At 36.4% G+C, this 19,141-nt stretch overlaps 1 protein-coding gene across 3 annotated transcripts in view; it reads right to left on the reverse strand.

The window, feature by feature from the left end:
- CYTH3 (cytohesin 3) overlaps positions 1-19,141 on the reverse strand; it is a 136,418-nt gene that overhangs the window by 87,542 nt on the left and 29,735 nt on the right. The window lies entirely within an intron of this gene.

Below are 19,141 nucleotides of genomic sequence, written 5' to 3' on the forward strand. Positions count from 1 at the left end.
TGCCTGAACCACTGAACCTCAGACACTACTGCTGCCAAGTCCTTGTCTGGCTTCCCATTTCCCAGACTGAGATTTCTCCTCTATGGCCTAAAACACACTGGCACTGCTGGGTTAGACAACCATGAATGCCTTGCTTCAAGCAGAGGCCATAGAGAGACCTATATTGCCACCCCTTAGGGTACCACAAGTTCTGGCTGACCTTGAGGTGAGTAAACTCAGACTTTTCTTGCCTGTGCAGCATCATATAATGTTCCCAGTCCTGAGTCTGCCTCCCCCTGTATCCTACCTTCCAGGTAGTGAATACTGTCCCATAAAATTGGTACAGTGGATAAGCATGCTAGGCCTAGACTTAAGAAGTCCTGAGTTTAGATCCAGCCTCAGACACTTACTAGTGGTGTGACTCTGGGTAAGTCATTTAACATCTATCTGCCTCAGCTTCATCAACTCTAAAATAGGGATAATAATAGCACATGCCTTCCAGAGCGCTTGTGAGAACCAAATGAGATAATATCTGTAAAGTGCTTAGCAAAGTCCCCAACACATAACAGGTACTATAGAAATTCTTATTCCCTTCCCTTACAAATTCATGCATTCTAATTCTCAGATTTAGAATGGCCTGTCAAGGGTTCCTTTAAAGACCCATATGTAAATAGAGAACATTATGAAGTGCAAAATGGATAACTTTGATTACATTAAATTGAAAAGTTTTTGCACAAACAAACCCAATGCAACCAAGATTAGGAGGGAAGCAGAAAACTGGGAAAGAATTTTTACAACTAGTGTTTGTGACAAAGGCCTTATTTCTAAAATATATAGAGAACTGAGTCAAATTTACAAGAATACCAGTCATTTCCCAATTGATAAATGGTCAAAGGATATGAACAAGCAGTTTTCAGAGGAAGAAATTAAAGCTATCTATAGTCACATGAAACAATGCTCTAAATCACTATCGATCAGAGAGATGCAAATCAAAACAACTCTGAGATACCACATCACACCTATCAAACTGGCTAACATGACAAAAGAGGAAGATGATAAATGCTGGAGAAGATGTGAGAGAGTTGGAACACTAATTTATTGTTGATGGAGCTGTGAGCTGATCCAACCATTCTGGAGAGCATTTTGGAATTACGCTCAAAGGGCTACAAAAATGTGCATACCCTTTGACCCAGCAACATCGCATCTGGGACTATATCGCAAAGAGATCATAAAAATGGGAAAAGGTCCCACATGTACAAAAATATTTATAGCAGCTCTCTTTGTGGTGGCCAAGAACTGCAAATCAAGGAAATTCCCTTCAATTGGGAAATAGCTGAACAAGTTGTGGTATATGAGCGTAATGGAATACTATTTTGCTATTAGAAATGATGAACAGACTTCAAAAAAACCTGTAAAGACTTATATGAACTGATGCAGAGTAAAATAAGCAGAATATGAACCCAGTAATAGATACAGTGTGTGAGGGCTGTTTCTGAGAGATTTAGCCCTTCAAAGCAATGCAAGGACCTAAAACGTTCCCAAAGAACTCAAGGCAAAATGCCATCCACATCCAGAGAAAGAGAAAGAAAGGAATCAGAATGTAGAATGAAGCAGACTATTTTCTCACGTGTTATGTTTTATTTGGTTTTCGTTATTCTCATGGTTTCTCCCATTCGTTTTAATTCTTCTATGCAACATGACAAATGTGAAAATGTGTTTAATAAGAATGTATGTGTAGAATTCATATAAAATTGCATGGTGTCTCATGGAGGGAGGATAGAGGGAGGGGGAGAAAATTTAAAACTTATGGAAGTGATTGTTGAAAATTGAAAACAAATAAATTAATTAAAAGACTCAAGTGTACAAAAATATTTATAGCAATACTTTTTGTAGTAGGAATGGCCCGAAAACTATGGTGATGTCCATCAATTAGGGAATGAATGTCCAAACAAATTGTAGTTTAAGAATACAATCAAATATCATTACATCTTAAGAAATTATGAATATGAAGTATTCAAAGAAATGTTAAAAACTTATAAGAACTGATTCAGGAAAGCAATTTACATTATGACCACAATATTATAAAGGAAAATAATTAAACATTTTCAGAATTCTGACCAAGCATTTATGACACTGATGATTATGAAGTATGCCTCATGATTCTTGGCAGACAGGCGATAGACTAGAGGTTCAGAACAAAGTACACATTTTCAGACATGGCAAATGTGTCACTTTATTTTGCTTGACTTGCTTTTATTTGTTATGAAGGAAAGATAGTGTGGGAGGTAATTTAATGGTAGTAATAGAGATCCCCCAAAACAAAATGAAAGGGGAATCACCATTAAAAAGATACAAGAAGAAAAATGACCAAGCTGAAAAATACAAGGCAAGAAACACAAACATTGCAATTTTAAAATCTTGTTAAATTTTACATACCCTGAAAAAAGACATGTCATGAAATTCCATGGGTTCAAACACAATTTTAATTCTTATTCTTTTTTTGTACACTGAAATATTTATTTATTAGTTAATAATAAAAAGAAAACTTAATTTTTTAAAAGAGGAACTTTACACTTTTACTTAAGAAGCTGTAAGGCTAATGGTGGGTGGGGGAAAGAGTTAAAGGTCTTCCTTGTCCATTAATATGCCTCAGTACCTTTACTTTTTGTTAATTTCTGTTGAGGCACTGGGTCAGACGTGACCTCTGGCTATGAAAAGTATATAAATACTCTGAAGTGAGGTTTTACTTTGGGGCTTACTCATTGGAAGTATTCATCTGGCCAGACTAGATTCTGGGTAGTCACTAAGGAGTCCCCTGGCTTTGAAAACCCACATGTTGGTGCTTCTCTCTCTAGTAACTATGCATATATGTAATGGTCAGACAGCTGGATCTGTCTGTTGATCTGTGATATATGTATTGCTTAGGGTCAGAGAGTTGGACGCCCTGTCTGTTGGTCTTTATGTCTCTGCTTCTATTTTCTCTATTGGTGAATGTAATTAAAGAAGATCATTGACCCCCCAAAAGTTGCTTTTCTTTAAGAGAAGCAGATCTAAGAACCTAAACAGCAGGCCCTCCTATGTATGCTGAGGTCCTTCCTGATACAGCAGCTCAAAATATTTCTGCCAGTAACATCTCCTCCTAGTCTAAGGAGCTTAATTCTACCAACTTTCAGTTAGTAGAATTTATTTATATTCAACAAGCTTATTACACAGGACCTGAGGGTATATGTAAGCTATTAAAATCTGTCTTCCTTGTCAGAGTTTCAACATGGTAATAGCTGAATTACTTTAGATTAGGATACACCCAATTGATCAGAAACCTCACCTTAGACTGCTGAAAACTCCCTACTTGAGGGTGTCCCCTTTTCTATCAATGGAACTGCCCAATCCAGGATGACCCCTCCCACTATTACTATCCCCAGTGTCTATCCCCTAAAAAAGTAAAATATTGTTTTAAACACTAGGTTCACTCTGGTCATAACCGCAAAAGAAAGATTCCCCAGATTACTTGCAATACGGCAACTATACCCTACATATATATGAACTGAATGTTTATTTGGGTCCATACCCCCTTAAATAGTTAAAACTATTTTGATCAAAGGCAACGGGGTTAGAGCCAGTCTTATCCTTACTCCCACCTGGCTGCATTCCTTTGGACTTCTCCATCAACCCCAAGAACCTCTTCATCCTAGAAGATCACATCAGCCAAAGAACTCACTCTTCATCAGTACCCACTGCCTGTGGGGTCCTTCTGACTGGAGAAGTGAATGGAGAGTTTCTCCTATAACTTCCATTTAAGAAAATCACCTAGACCAGCTATCTCTTCACTTTCCATCTAGATATACTCTAAAAATCTCCATCATTCTCCTGAGCTAAGTATCTTCCTTCCCCATTCCCATCTGCCCTTTTTGCCTCTTTTTAGTTTAGTTTAGTTTCTTTGTACATGTTGTCTTCCCCCATTAGATTATAAGCTCCTTGAGAGCAGGAATTGTCTTTTTTTTCATCTTTGTAGCCCTAGTGCTTAGTTACAGTGCTTGGCACATAGTAAACACTTAATAAAAGTTCACTGACTGGCTGCTAATAATCACTTTTTCCTTAAATGCTTCAGCTAAATGTCAACTCTAGAATGGCACTTCTCACAACACTCTGGAGATCAGAAGTAAAAAGAAAGTGTTACTCCTGCACCTCTCATTTCCAAGGCCTCACAGAGTTACAACCCCATGACAATACTCCAGTAGTAGATGGGCCACCTCATGGATGAAATCAAGAAAACATAAAGTTTCCACCATTCCACCAAATGCCATTTCCAAATTCTCTCTGATGTTCTGTCACCTAGTCTATATGTCTGTGATAATAAGTGCTTGTAGAATGATCAGATATTTGAGATCTAACCAAGTCCTTCCTTCCTCCTGGCTACAGTCATTCCTCTTTATCACACTTACCTTTCATCCTTTTCCACCTACTCCTATCTCCTTCAGTTAAATACCCACAGAGAATTTCCTCCAGGAGAATGATGGGAGAATCACAGTTCATGACTAAGCCAGAAAGAATCTATGGGAAGATCTACTCTAATCCTTTAATTTACAGATAAGGAAATTGAGTCCCAAGACATTAAATAACATTCCCAAGGTCATAAGGCAATAATTAGTTTGTCCAGGATTTAAATACAGTTTCTGTTACCCAACTGCTGAGGCTGGATTTGGGAAGAACTGATTCCAAATCCAGCTCAGACACTTACCAGTTGTGTAACTTTGGACAAATCACTTATTCTGTTTGCTTCAATTTCCTCATCTGTAAAATGGGAATAATAATAGTGCCTTCCTCCCAGGATTATTGTGAGGATCAAATGAGTCTATAATTGTAAAGTGCTTAGCACAGTGCCTGGCATATAGTAAGCTCTATGTAAGTGTTGGCTATAATTATTATTAAAAATACATGATCTCTCATTTTACCAATGAAGAATATGAGTCTCAGAGAAAGGAAGAGACTTCCTCAAGGTCATATGAAAAGTGAATAAGTAGTGGCGCTAGGATTGGAATCTAGAGAAAAGAGAAGGAACATAATGAATGGGGTAGTGTGCATAAGGGTAGAGGTAGAGAAGAAATAACAAAGGAGACTTCTAGGCTAGAGGTTTGTGCTAGAAATCAAGAGTGAGGGAAAGGAAGATACAGTAAGTGGAGTTCTTGAGCCTTGAGAAGAAAAAGGTCACTAGAACTTCAGAACCCATAAGGAAAAAGATGGTGATAGGGAGTGGTTGGGAAAGACTCAGAGGATGGACACTGTAGCAGGCTAGAATGAGAGTTAGACTTCAGACTTCATTTATAGTCAGGGGAATGAGAGATGGAATGATACGTGGGAAAAATAATGAGGAGGAAAAAGAAATTAAGATGGACAGACAAGTATGAGGAACACAAAGTAATCTGGAGATACTTTTATAAAAAATGCAAGGCAGAAAATGTAGAATTAGAAAAATCAAATGCAGAAAAATGAGGAAAGTTATTGATAAGGAAAAATAATTCTGAATGGGGACTTAGAGAAAAAGTGTCAAAAACTTTATGCCCCAAAATTCATTGATTTAAATGTAGCTATTTGAGCATAATTATTTATACTAATGATTAATGTTAGATTTCTAATTGGATCAGTCCCATGATTACACTGGAGATCAGTGGGTGGTCCCCGTTAAGAAAATTCTTCTACCACATGACTAAGGTGAAAATGTATTTAGTAAGAATGTATGTGTAGAACCCATATAAGATTGCATGCCGTCTTGGGGAGGGAGGAGACAGAGAGGGGAAGAAAATCTAATCTAAGATTTTTGGAAGTGATTATAGAGAACTGAAAACAAATAAAATTAATTTTTAAAAAAAGAAAATTCAGTGACAATGTAAACTGTAAAGAAACAATGGATACCTCAAGGTCAGCAGATCTGGATTAGTTACAGAGTTCTGTGAAACACAAGTTTCCTTGATTCTTCACTTAAGTGTCAATAGCTTGAAGACTTTATACTAAAGCAGAGATGTTCTGTTTGCTAATTAAAGAGGAATTTCCAAACATGTTCCAAAACTGAAGTATGGACTTAACATGGGCAATTGCTTAGTTCCCACTAACTACAATTCAAAGGATCTCTGAAATCACTTTAAAAAAGGATCAATCAGCTAAATTCTTCTATACCAGCTGATTTTGAACATAACACAATTCCAGTACTTATATGGTAACTGGAAGTAACAAATTATGTGAATGAGCAACTTAAAGTAATTTCATTGTTCATTCATATATGTTATCACCACATCATTTTGTCCTATAACTTTAAAATTTTATCTGGCTTTAAGGGATAGCATAAATTCTATATGCAAGGAATATATGATATGACTATGGTCATAAACAACATTCCTCCTATTATGACAGCACTCAAATATTGCCACTGCAACTCAATTAAGTATGGGGTGGTCAAATAAGAGAGTTGGTAGAAAAAAATGAAAAATGGCAGAATTTCCAGTTTTCCTAGCACCAAAACTATTCATGAAAATAATAAAAGCCAGGGACATTTTGCATCCTTACCTTCATTCCTTCATTGACTTCTTTTATTCTTTAGAACAGTGGTTTTACAAAATGGGATGCACAATCACAAGAGGTTATACAACATGATGCACATAGGGATAGGAAGAAACTATGAGAATTTCTCTACATTTATTTTAATGTTATTATAATCTTTTAAAATCTTCCAAATGGAGGGCAAAGCCAAGATGGCAGAGTAGAAAGATGGACCTGCTGTAGCTCTCCCCTCATAGCCCATAAAATACCTGTAAAAAATGACTCTAAACAAATCCTAGAACAGCAGATGCCACAAACTGAGAGAGTGAAAGAGATTTCCAGCTCAAAATGGCCTGGAAAGCCAAAGGACTATCACACAGGGTTCAGAGCAGAGAACAGCCCAGCCTTGGCCATGAAGCACTGAGAAGAGCAGATCCGAGCAGGCTTCAAGGACAGAATCTCCAGTGGCAGCACAGGTCCCTCAACCCACAGGCACCAAAGGTCAGTTAGAGGGTCTTTTCAGCTGGCCAAGAGGGGAGCGGGGTTTCCTCATAACTCAGGCCCCCTCAGGAGGCAGCAGTAGAGGCAGCAGTGGACAGAGGCTCCCAAAGCACGCAGTGGCCCATGTCCATGGTTGAAGGTCTCCTTGTAAACCCCTGAATTGAGCCCCGTGTGTCAGCCCTGCCCCCACCTGAGCAGCTGAACTTAATATCACACTGAATAGCAGCCCCACCCCCATTGAAAACACCTAAGGCTTGGGAGCAGCGCATTTGAATCAGCCCCCAAGCGCTGGCTGGGCAGAACTGGAGGTGAGGTGGTTGTTGAGAGGAAACTCAGAAGTCAAGTAACTGGCTGGGAAAATGCCCAAAAAAGGGGAAAAAAAATAAGACCATAGAAGGTTACTTTCTTGGGGAACAGGTGTCTCCCCCCATCCTTTAAGATGAGGAAGAACAAGGCATACTGTCAGAGGAAGTTAAGGCCTCTGCTCCCAAAGAGAACTTAAAATGGGCTCAGTCAACAGAAGACCTTAAAAAACAAGTTAGCAGCTTACTAAAGGAGAAACAAAAAAATGCTGAGGAAAAGTTATTTTCCTTTAAAGCTTTAAAAAGAGGCTAACTTAATTGGAAAAAGAGGTCCAAAAAGCCAACAAGGAAAAGGAAGTTTTAAAAAGCAGAAGTAGCCAAATGGAGGAGAAGGTTCAAAAGCTCACTGAACAAAATAATTTGTTGAAAGAGAGAATTGAGTCCAGGGAAATGAATGACTATGAGTTAAATCAAGAAGTTAGTAAACAAAACCAAAAATCTGAAAAAATAGAAGATAATGTGAAACAACTCATTGGAAAAACAACTGGTATGGAAAATAGATCCAGGAGAAATTTAAAAATTATTGGACTACCTGAAAGCCATGATCAAAAAAAGAGCCTAGACATTATCTTCCATGAAATTATCAAGGAAAACTGCCCTGATGTTATAGAATCAGAGGGCAAAATGGATATTGAAAGAATTCATCGATCACCTCCAGAAAGAAACCCGAACAGAAAAACTCCTAGGAATATTGTGACCAAATTTCAGAGTTCCCAGATCAAGGAGAAAATACTGCAAGCAGCTAGAAAGAAACAATTTGAGTACTGTGGAAATACAATCATGATAACACAGGATCTGGCAGCTTCAACATTAAGGGATCAAAGGGCTTGGAGTGGGATATTTCAGAAGTCAAAGGAACTGGGATTGAAGCCAAGAATCACCTACCCAGCAAATCTGAATATAATACTTCAAGGGGAAAAATGGTCATTCAGTGATACAGTCGAAGTTCAAGATTTCATGTTGATGAAAAGACCAGATCTGTATTTGAAAATTTGACTTCCCAAGACAAGAATCAAGAGAAACATGAAAAGGTAAACAGAAAAGAAAAATCATAAAAGACTCTCTTAAAGCTGAACTGTTTACATTACTGCATGGAAAGAAAATATTTTTAACTCCTGAATCTTTTCTCAGTATATGGGTAGTTGGAGAGATTGTACATACACACACACACACACACACACACACACACACACACACACACACACACACACATACACATAGATAGAGAGTACAGGGTGTGTTATATCAGAAGAGATGATATCTACACACACACAAAAATAAATATATAAAATAAAATAAAAATTAAGGGGTGAAGGAGGAAAATTCCAGGAAGAGAAAGGGAGTAATGGAATGGGGGAGGCTATAACTCATAAAAGAGATAAGAAAAATCTTATGCAATGGAGGAGATAAGGGAGAAGGGGAGAAGGGGGAAAAAAAGTTACTCTCTCCACATGTGGCTGAAGGAGGAAATAACATGCTCACTAAATTTGATATGAAAATTTATATACACCACAGGAAACTAGGAGAGGAGGCAACAAGTGAAGCAAGGGGAATGTTAGAAGGGAGGGCAAATGGGAGAAGAGACTCACTAGAAATAAATACTTTTGAGAAGGGACAAAGTCAATTGTAGGGGAGAAAAATAAGGGGGGATAGGGTAGGTCAGAGGGCAATATAATTAGTATTACACAACATGATTACTACAGAAGTCTTTTGCAAAACAACACATATTTAGTCTATGTTGAATTGCTTGCCTTCTCAGTAGGGCTGGGGAGGGAGGGAGGAGGGAGAGAAGTTGGAATTCAAAGTATTAGAAATGAATGTTGAGAATTTTTATTACATATAATAGGGAAATAAGAACTATAGGAACAGGGGTATGGAAATTTATCTTGTCCTGCAATAAAAGAGAGAAGATGAGGATAGGAGAGGGGTGGGGTGCGATGGAGGGGAGGGTACATTGAGGGAAGGAGAAATCAGAATGCAGGGTATTAGGAAGCAGGGGGAGGGTAGTGATGGGGAGAAAAATTGGACAAGTTACAAAGTGAGGTAAAACAATAGACTGAATTAATTACTGAGAATAAATCAATGACATCTTTAGTTTGGAGAGAAGAATTTCAGTCTAAATTTCCTGGTGGAAGGTAACCTTGGGTAAAATTTGGCATTCATGGAAAAGTCAAGGTTTTAATGGTAAATTTGATTTTATGATTGCCATTTACTCAGGAACTAGAACATGTATAGAAAGGCATATTAGCCACTTAAGACTTGCTTCAAAAAAATGTTCCTTAGCCAAAGTGAAACTATAATCATATTTGAAACCTGGTTATTGGAACTTGCCATTTTTAGATGCTATGGGACTATTAAGTGACTGTTCTTCTGAGTCTAACTCCAGGTATGGGTAGCAAGAAAGGAGATCTGAGCCTCCAATACATGATACCAGTAAGCTGATGAGATGCCATCATGAACTGCATAGGTGATCTCAAGGGAAGGGTGGGAGAGCAGCTGTTCAGCATGGGCTGAGGTGGGATTCTCCTGACTCAATTTCCCCACTGACACCTGGTAGACTTTAAGCCTGACTGAATGCAAAGGGATAATCTAATCCTGCCTGGAACTGACATGAAGTTGGGGTAATATTGTATCCCTGCAATGTCTTTACTATTGGTGGCAATTTTCTATAGTCAAAAGATTTGTAAGCTTAATACCAGATCTATTCAACTATAAATTATGGGTAGGGGAACATCTGAGGTTGTTAAAATTAAGCTATTAGGCATAGGACTTTAGACCAACAACAATAAGTTAGGATCCTTTAATTCTTAGTAATACTGTGGAGACAATTAGGTCAAGAGCTTGTGAAGTTAGCAACATAAATACTATTTGTGTCTCAGTTGGTTAATGTTTAAAAAAAAATTTCTTTTGTGGTCCATACTGTAAATGCTTTAAAAAGAAGTATCATCTGACCAAAAGTTGAAACTGCTTTATCTGTTATAAACTGTGTTAAAAATTAATAACAATAATTTAAAAAATAAAAAAAAACAGAATTAGCCAAATGGAAAAACATGTTCAAAAGCTCACTAATGAAAATAGTTCTTTAAAAATTAGAATGCAGCAGATGGAAGCTAATGACTTTATGAGAAACCAAGAAATTATGAAACAAAACCAAAAGAATAAAAAAATAGAAGACAGCGTGAAATATCTCATTGGAAAAACAACTGACCTGGAAAATAGATCCAGGAGAGATAACTTTAAAATTATTGGTCTACCTGAAAACCACGATCAAAAAAGAGCCTAGGCATCATCTTCCAAGAAATTATCAAGAAAGGTATAATAGAAATGGAAAGAATTCACTGATCACCTCCTGATAGAGATTCCAAAAGGAAAATTCCTAGGAATATTGTAGTCAAATTCCAGAGTTCTCAAGTCAAGGAGAAAATATTACAAGCAGACAGAAAGAAACAATTCAAGTATTGTGGAAATACAATCAGGATAGCATAGGATTTAGCAGCTTCTACAGTAAGGCATCAAAGGTCTTAGAATGTGATATTCCAGAGGTCAAAGGAGATAGGATTAAAACCAAGAATCACCCACCCAAGCAAAACTGAGTATAATACTTCAGGGGAAAAAATAGAATTTCAATGAAACAGAGGGCTTTCAAGCATTCTTGTTGAAAAGACTTGAGCTGAATGTGACAATCTGACTTTCAAATACAAGAATCAAGAGAAACATGAAAAGGTAAACAGGAAAGAGAATCCTTAAAAAACTCATTGAAGTTGAACTGTTTACATTCCTACATGGAAAGATGCTATTAGTAACTCATGAGACCTTTTTCACTATTAGGGTAATTAGAGGGGGAAAAAAATATATGTATATATGTGTGTGTGTGTGTGTGTGTATGTATGAGTATGTATGTATATGTATATTATATATGTGTAGGTATATATCTGTAAATGGATGTATGTGTTTATGTGTATATGAATATATGTGTGTATGTATACACATATATATGTGTATATATACATATACATATATACACACACACCTAGACATAAAGCACAGGGTGAGCTGAATATGAAGGGGAAGTACCTAAAATAAAATAAATTTACTGTTGAATGGAATGCACTAGGAGTAAGAGAAAGGGAGAGGTAGGATATAGCAAATAATCTCACATAAAAGAGGGAAGAAAGAGCTTTTACAATGGAGGGGAAGATAATCAGAAGCAAACACTATTGTGGAAGGACAGGTCAAGGGAGAGAATGGAATAAATGGAGGGCAGAATGGAGAGAAGGAAATGTGGTTAGTCTTCACAACATAACTATTATGGAAGTGCTTTGCACTGTTACACATGTGTGACCTATATTGAATTGCTTATTTTCTCAATGAGAGTGGGTGGGTAGGGAGAGAGAGAATATAGAACTTAAAGCTTTAAGAATGAATGTTAAGGGGGCAGGGCCAAGATGGTGGAGGAGAAGGACGCACCTCTAGAAACAATCTCCCCAAAGGCCATAAAATACCTGTAAAAAATGACTCTAAACAAATTTCAGAGCAGCAGAAGTCACAAAACGACAGAGTGAAAGAGATTTCCAGCTCAAGACAGCTTGGAGGCTGACAGGAAAGGTCTATTGCACCAGGTAGGAGTACAGTCTAGCATGGGCCCCACACTGCAGGAGGGACTGGACCCGAAACAGAATTCAGGGTGCCACCAGCAACAGCTGGAGTTCCCAGATTCCTCAACTCACAAGCGCCAAAGACAGTTTCAAAGGTTAGTGAGAAAGTTCTTTCACCTGAGTGAGAAGGGAACACAGTGGTCTAGCCCTGGCCTCAGGTGGCAGCAGCTTCCATTGTTGGAGCCCTGGCCTAAAGATCCTGAGGGAATCGCGAGGCTGATCTGGATCTCAGCCCTGAGTGGTGGCCTCCTGGGTGAGGAAGAGTTCTGGGGTGTTGGAACTGGTGGAGCTCTGGAGAGGGAATCCTGCTCACAGATCAGAGTGGAGGCCAGGAGAGAAGTAAACCCCTCTCCCTTGATTACACAACCTTGGAGGAACTGAGAACTTACAGGTCCCCAGAGTACATCCTCCTTTTGACAAAGAACTCAAGAGTAAAGTAACTGGCTGAGAAAACGTCCAAAAAAAGGGGAAAAGAATAAGAAAACAGAAGGTTACTTTCTTGGTGAGCAGGTATTTTCTTCCATCCTTTCGAATGAGGAGAAACAATGTATACCATCAGAGGAAGATCTAAAAGTCAAGGCTTCTGCATCCAAAACCTCCAAAATAAATACGCAATGTTCTCAGGTCATGGAAGAGTTCAAAAAAGATTTTGAAAATCAAGTAAGACAGGTGGAGGAAAAATTGGGAAGAGAAATGAGAGTGATGCAAGAAAATCATGACAAGCAAGTCAACAACTTGCTAAAGGAGACCCAAAAAAATGATGAAGAAAATAACACCTTTAAAAATACACTAACCCAAATGGCAAAAGAGGTCCAAAAAGTCAATGAGGAGAAAAATGCTTTAAAAAGCAAAATTAGTGGAAAAGTGGAAAAGGTGGAAAAAGAGGTTCAAAAGCTCACTAAAGAAAATAGTTCTTTAAAAATTAGAATGGAGCAGATGGAAGCTAATGACTTTATGAGAAACCAAGAAACTACAAAAGAAAACCAAAAGAATGAAAAAATAGAAGACTGTGAAATATCTCACTGGAAAAACAACTGGCCTGGAAAATAGATCCAGGAGAAACAACTTAAAAATTATGGGACTACCTGAAAGCCATGACCACAGAAAGAGTCTTGACATCATCTTTCATGAAATTATCAGGGAAAACTGTCTTGATATTCTGAAACCAGAGGGTAAAATAAATATTGAAGGAATTCACCAATCACCTCCTGAAAGAGATCAAAAAAAAAAAAACAAAACTCCTAGGAATATTGTGGCCAAATTCCAGAGTTCTCAGATCAAGGAGAAAATATTGCAAGCAGCCAGAAAGAAACAATTCAAGTCTTGTGGAAATACAATCAGGATAACACAGGATCTGGCTGCTTCAACATTAAGGGACTGATGGGCTTGGAATATGATATTCCAGAAGTCAAAGGAACTAGGATTAAAACCAAGAATCACCTACCCAGAAAAACTAAGTATAATACTTCAAGGGAAAAAATGGTCATTCAGTGAAATAGAGGACTTTCAAGCATTCTTGATGAAAAGACCAGAGTTGAATAAAAAATCTGACTTTGAAACACAAGCATCAAGAAAAACATGAAAAGATAAACATGAAAGAGAAATCATAAGGGACTTACTAAAGCTGAACTGTTTGCATTCCTACATGGAAAGATAATATTTGTAACTCTTGAAACTTTTCTCAGTATTTGGTAGTTGGAGGGACTATACACATATATATATAGACAGAGGGGACAGGATGAGTTCAATAAGAAGGAATGATATGTAAAAAATAAAATTAAGGGATAAGAGAGGAATGTATTAAGAGGAGAAAGGGAGAAATGGAATGGGGCAAATGGAGGGGAAAAGGGGGAGGTGAGAAGGAAAAAAATGAAGCTTACTCTCATCACATTTGGCTTAATGAGGGAATAACATGCACATTCAATTTGGTATGAAAATCTATCTTACACTACAGGAACATAGGGAAAAGGGGAATAAGTAGGGTCCAGGGGGAAGATAGCAGGGAGGGCAAATGAGAGAAGGGAGGTAATTAGAAGTAAACATTTTTGGGGAGGGATAAGGTCAAAAGAGAGAATAGAATAAATGGGGGGTAGGATAGGATGAAGGGAAATATAGTTAGTCTTTCACAACATAACTATTATGGAAGTCTTTAGCAAAACTACACATATATGGCCTATACTGAATTGCTTGCCTTCTCAGTGGGATGGGTGGGGAGGAAGGAAGGGAGAGAAGTTAGAACTCAGAGTTTTGAGAACAAATGTTGAGAATTGTTTTTACATGTAACTGGGAAATAAGAAATACAGGTAATGGGGTATAGAAATCTATCTTGCCCTACAAGAAAAGAGAAGATGGGGATAAGGGAAGGGAAGGGTGCAATAGAAAGGAGGGTAGATTGGGGCAGAGGTAATCAGAATGCATGGTGTTTTGGAGTGAGGGAGGGGAGAGATGGGGAGAAAATTTGGAACTCAAAATCTTGTGGAAACGAATGTTGAAAACTAAAAATAAATAAATAAATTGGAAAAGAAAAGAATGTTAAAAATTGTTTTACCATGCAACTGGAAATTAAGCTATACAGGCAATGGAGTACAGAAATCTCTTTTGCGCTACAGGAAAATAGAAAGGAAGAGGGATGGAAGAAGGGTGCATAATAGAGGGTAGGACAGACTGGAGGAAGGGATGGATGGGGTGCATGCTGTCCTGGTATAGGGGTGGGGAGAGATAGGGAGAAATTTTTGAATTCAAAATCTTGTGGAAGTGAATGTTGAGAACTAAAAAATAAATTACGTATCAAAACCAAAAAAAAATCTTCCAAATGAAGACATTCAGTGGGTTTTGAATCTATTTGTTAAAAATATAAAATATAAAAGTGTAACACTTTCCAATTAGTTTGCAAAGTAATTCATTGCTATCGGAGAAGAAGAAAATGTACTAGCTTGATTAAAAAAGAAGATTCTGCATAATTGGTGAAAGGTGCTGAAAAATTATCACGATTTAGTAAGCAGAACCAACAAGGAACTTCTACTGGATTCTATGGATCTTATCTTTTTCAGCTATAATTGTCACTAAAAACAAGTATCAAAATAAACTAAACTTCAAAATACTATATCAGAAAGTGTTAAATGAAGATTTTCTGAAATATCAAAGCATGTTCAGTAATGATGTTCTCACTACAATACTGTATTACTACTTTATACTACACTCATAAAATTCATTTTAAAATGTTTATTTCATCTTTTATTTCTACTTTATGTACATTTTTATAAAGTACATAATATATTAGCATAACAGTCACATGTGTGTTATACGTACATGTGTGTAGAAACTATATATGTATGTGCATGAAGACTTAACCAAAATCATTTGAGGGACACTATGTTAGAACTGAATGTCATTCACATCTAGAAGAAAACATCTAAAGGAATTTAAATTTCCACTGAGAACAAGAATGAATTGTAGTTTTTATTTGAAGAATCTTGTCCATTGAAGAATTTGTCCATTTACATGAAAAATAAGGAAATGAATGAGGAAAGAAAATATACTGAATGTTAAGATAAAGAATATACTTGTAAATTCATGGCTACAGGTAACTTCCATATAAAGAAATTTCCTTTAATAATGCAGGTCAGCAGCATCTTCTTGCCCAGCATCAAACAACCAATATCTGTCAGAAGAAGAACTTGAACTTAGGTCTTCCCAGGTCTGAAACCAGCTCTCTATGCACTATGCCATATTGCCACTTCCAATTACAGTAATGATTTAATTGCATCAGACATTTCCCAAAGACACAAATTTGGGCATTTAACAGAATAATTGCAGCCCATTTCCTACCAATATTCATCTTAGCTGTCCAAATCATTTCTACTCAAGGAAATGTTTACAGAGAAATGCTAAGATATATAACAACCTTTAAAACTTAGAAAAATGATTGGTAACAAGAAAAATGAAATTCAACCAAGGAAAATGCAAAGTAGCATGCTTGGTAATGAGATGTATAAATGATAGTAAATATTAGATATGATGACATACTAAAGGCTAGACAAGCAGAAAAAAGAAAAAGAGGTCTTGGGAATCAACAAAATGAATGAGTCACAGAATGTCAGTGATGGGAGGGAGCTCTGAGGCAATCAAGTCCAACCTGTAACTGAACAAGATCCCCTTCAGCAACATTCCTGACAAATCATCATTCAATCTTTGCTTGAAGAGCTCCAAAGGAGAAGAATCCCCTACCTGCTGAAGTAGCTTATTCCATTTTTGTATCACTCTGTTAGGATGTTTTTACTTATGTCAAGTATAAATCTGCCTTTCTGTAACTTCCTACATGCCCTATTCTTAGTTCTGCTTTCTGGGACCAACTTAGCAAGAAAAATTTCTTCTTTAATATGGCAGCCCTCCAAATAATTGAAAATAGTTATAATATGTCCTTGCTGACACTTCAGGTTAAACATCCTCAGTTCCTTCAGTCATTTATTATATGACATGGACTCAAGGACTCAATTGTCCTCCTCTGGATATTCTACAGATTATGAATGTCCTTATCAAAATGTGTCCAAAAAAGAACACCCTACTTCAGATGTGGTCTGAGTGGGGCAGAGTACCATCAGGTAGAATTATTACTTTCCTACTCCTAAATACTACTTTCTCTCTGAATACAACCTGAGACTATTAGTTTTATAGCCTTCTATGTACTCTTGCTACTAAAAACTTAAAATAATAATCATTATTAACCAAAGGATAGAGACAATCAGAGAAGGAAAAATATTTTTATTTCATGAAGTTGAAAAATTTTTGTATTAACAGAGTAAAAAAAGAGAATTTCAAGAATTCAATCTCAGAAAAAAAGACACTGAACAGGTCATAAATGAACTCTCCAAGAAAAAAAAAAAACATCAGGACCAGATGGATTTACAAGTGAATTCTATCAAATGTTTAAAGAACAAGTGATTCCAAAATCACATAAACTGTTTGGCAAAACTAGAATGGATCCTACCAAATTTCTTCTATAATACAAATGCGGTATTGATACCTAAACAAGTATCAATATTGGGAGAGTTAAAATAGAGAAAGAAACCTATAGACCAATATCCCTAATGAATACTAACACAAAAATTTAAAAAACAATTTTAGAAGGTTGAATTTTAGAAGTTGATGTCAACACATCAAAAGGGCTAATAATCAAAATAAATGGATACCAGAGATTCAGGGTGTTTCAATATTAGGAAATCTATAAATGACAGTAACAACAATCATGATGATAACAGTTAACATTGATCCAGCCCTACTATGTGCTAAGCACTTTAGAAATATTATCTCATTTGATCCTTACAACAACCCTGGAAAGTTGGTGCTAATATAATCCCCATTTTTACAGATGAGAAAACTGAGGCAAACTGATTAAGTGATTTGCCCAAGGCTACACAGCTAGTAAGTATCCTGACTCTAGGCTCAAATTCTATCCTCTATACCACCTAGCTCCTAACATACCATATTAACAAGAACAAAAATCACTAAATTATATCCATAGATACAGCAAAGGCTTTTTACATTTGTTAAAAACACAAGAAACTTAAGAATGGATGGACTTTTCCTTACAGTAGCAGGTGATAACTATCTAAAACCAAGAGTAAGTATTACATGTAATACTAAAAAACTAAAAAAATCATTTTCCAACAAGATCAGGAATAAAGCAAGGAGGTTCATTATCACTAATACTATTTGATACAGAGCTAGAAATACTGGTTATAGTAATAAAACCAAAAAAAGGAACTGAAGTAATAACCATAGTCAAAAAAGAACAAAATTATTGCCTTTTGTAGATGATATTATGGTGGACAAGAATCTCAAAAAAAGTGGGAAGGATGGAGAAACAATACCAGATCTCAAACTACACCACAAAGTACTAATCATTAAAAACAATATAGTACTGGTTAAAAATGGGTAGATTAGCAGAACAAATTAGGTAAGCAAAACACAAATGTAAACAAACCGTAATCTAGCATTTGATAAACACAAAGAACCCAGTTTCTGGGATAAAGAATCATTATTTGACAAAAACTACTGGGAAAGCTGGAAATGGCAGAAATTAGGTTTATACCAATGTTTATAATACCATATGCTGATATTAGCTCCAAATGAATACATGACAGATATCAAAGTTCACATCATAAACAAATTAAAGGGATAAGGAATAAATTACCTTTCAAATTTATAGAGAAAGGAACAGTTTGTGACAAACAACAGCTAGAAAGAATTACAGGAGATAAAATGGACAATTTTAAAATTGTAACGTTTCTTCACAAACAAAAAATTGCAGATAAAATTAGAAAGGAAACTATTTACTGGAAAAAATCCTTACAACAAGTTTCTCTGATAAAGGTCTCATTTCCAAGGTACACAAGGATTCAAATTTCTAACAAGAGCTATTCTCCTAATTGACAAATGGCCCAAAAATATGAACAGGCATTTCTCAAAGGGAAACATCCAAATTATCAACAGCCATCAGAAAAAAACTCCAAAATGTTAACAAAGAAATGCAAATTAAAGTAAATATGAGGTTACATCTCATAATCATCAGATTGGCAAAGATGAATCAAAAAAGGAAATGACAAATGTTGAAGGGGCTCTGGGAAAACAGGCACTGTTTTGATGCACTGTTGTGATAGAGCTCTGAATTAGTACAGATATTCTGCAAAGCAATTTGGAACTATTACCAAAAAGTCACCTAACTGCAGACTCTTTGACCCAGTGATGTCCTTCCTAGGACTATAGGTCTACACCCCTAAAAGAGCAAATAATTAGGAAAAAGACCCATAGGTAAAAAATTATTATTATTATTATTACTGGAGCTTTTTTGCAGTGACAAAGAATTGGAAATTTAGGGAGTGTCTATCAACTGGGAAAAGCTAAATAAATTATGGAATATGAATGTGATAAAATACTATTGATGTAACAGGTCAAGTTCAGAGAAATCTGGGAAGAATTATATGAACTGATAGTAGAGTGAGTAGAACCAGAAGAAAAAATTTATACAATAAAAACATTATAAATACAGTTTTGAAAGACTAAAGACCTCCATTTAATGCATGACAATCATGATTCCAGAGGACCAATGAATTA

Source organism: Notamacropus eugenii, chromosome 3 (genome assembly GCF_028372415.1).
Source record: "Notamacropus eugenii isolate mMacEug1 chromosome 3, mMacEug1.pri_v2, whole genome shotgun sequence".
Taxonomy (NCBI): domain Eukaryota; kingdom Metazoa; phylum Chordata; class Mammalia; order Diprotodontia; family Macropodidae; genus Notamacropus; species Notamacropus eugenii.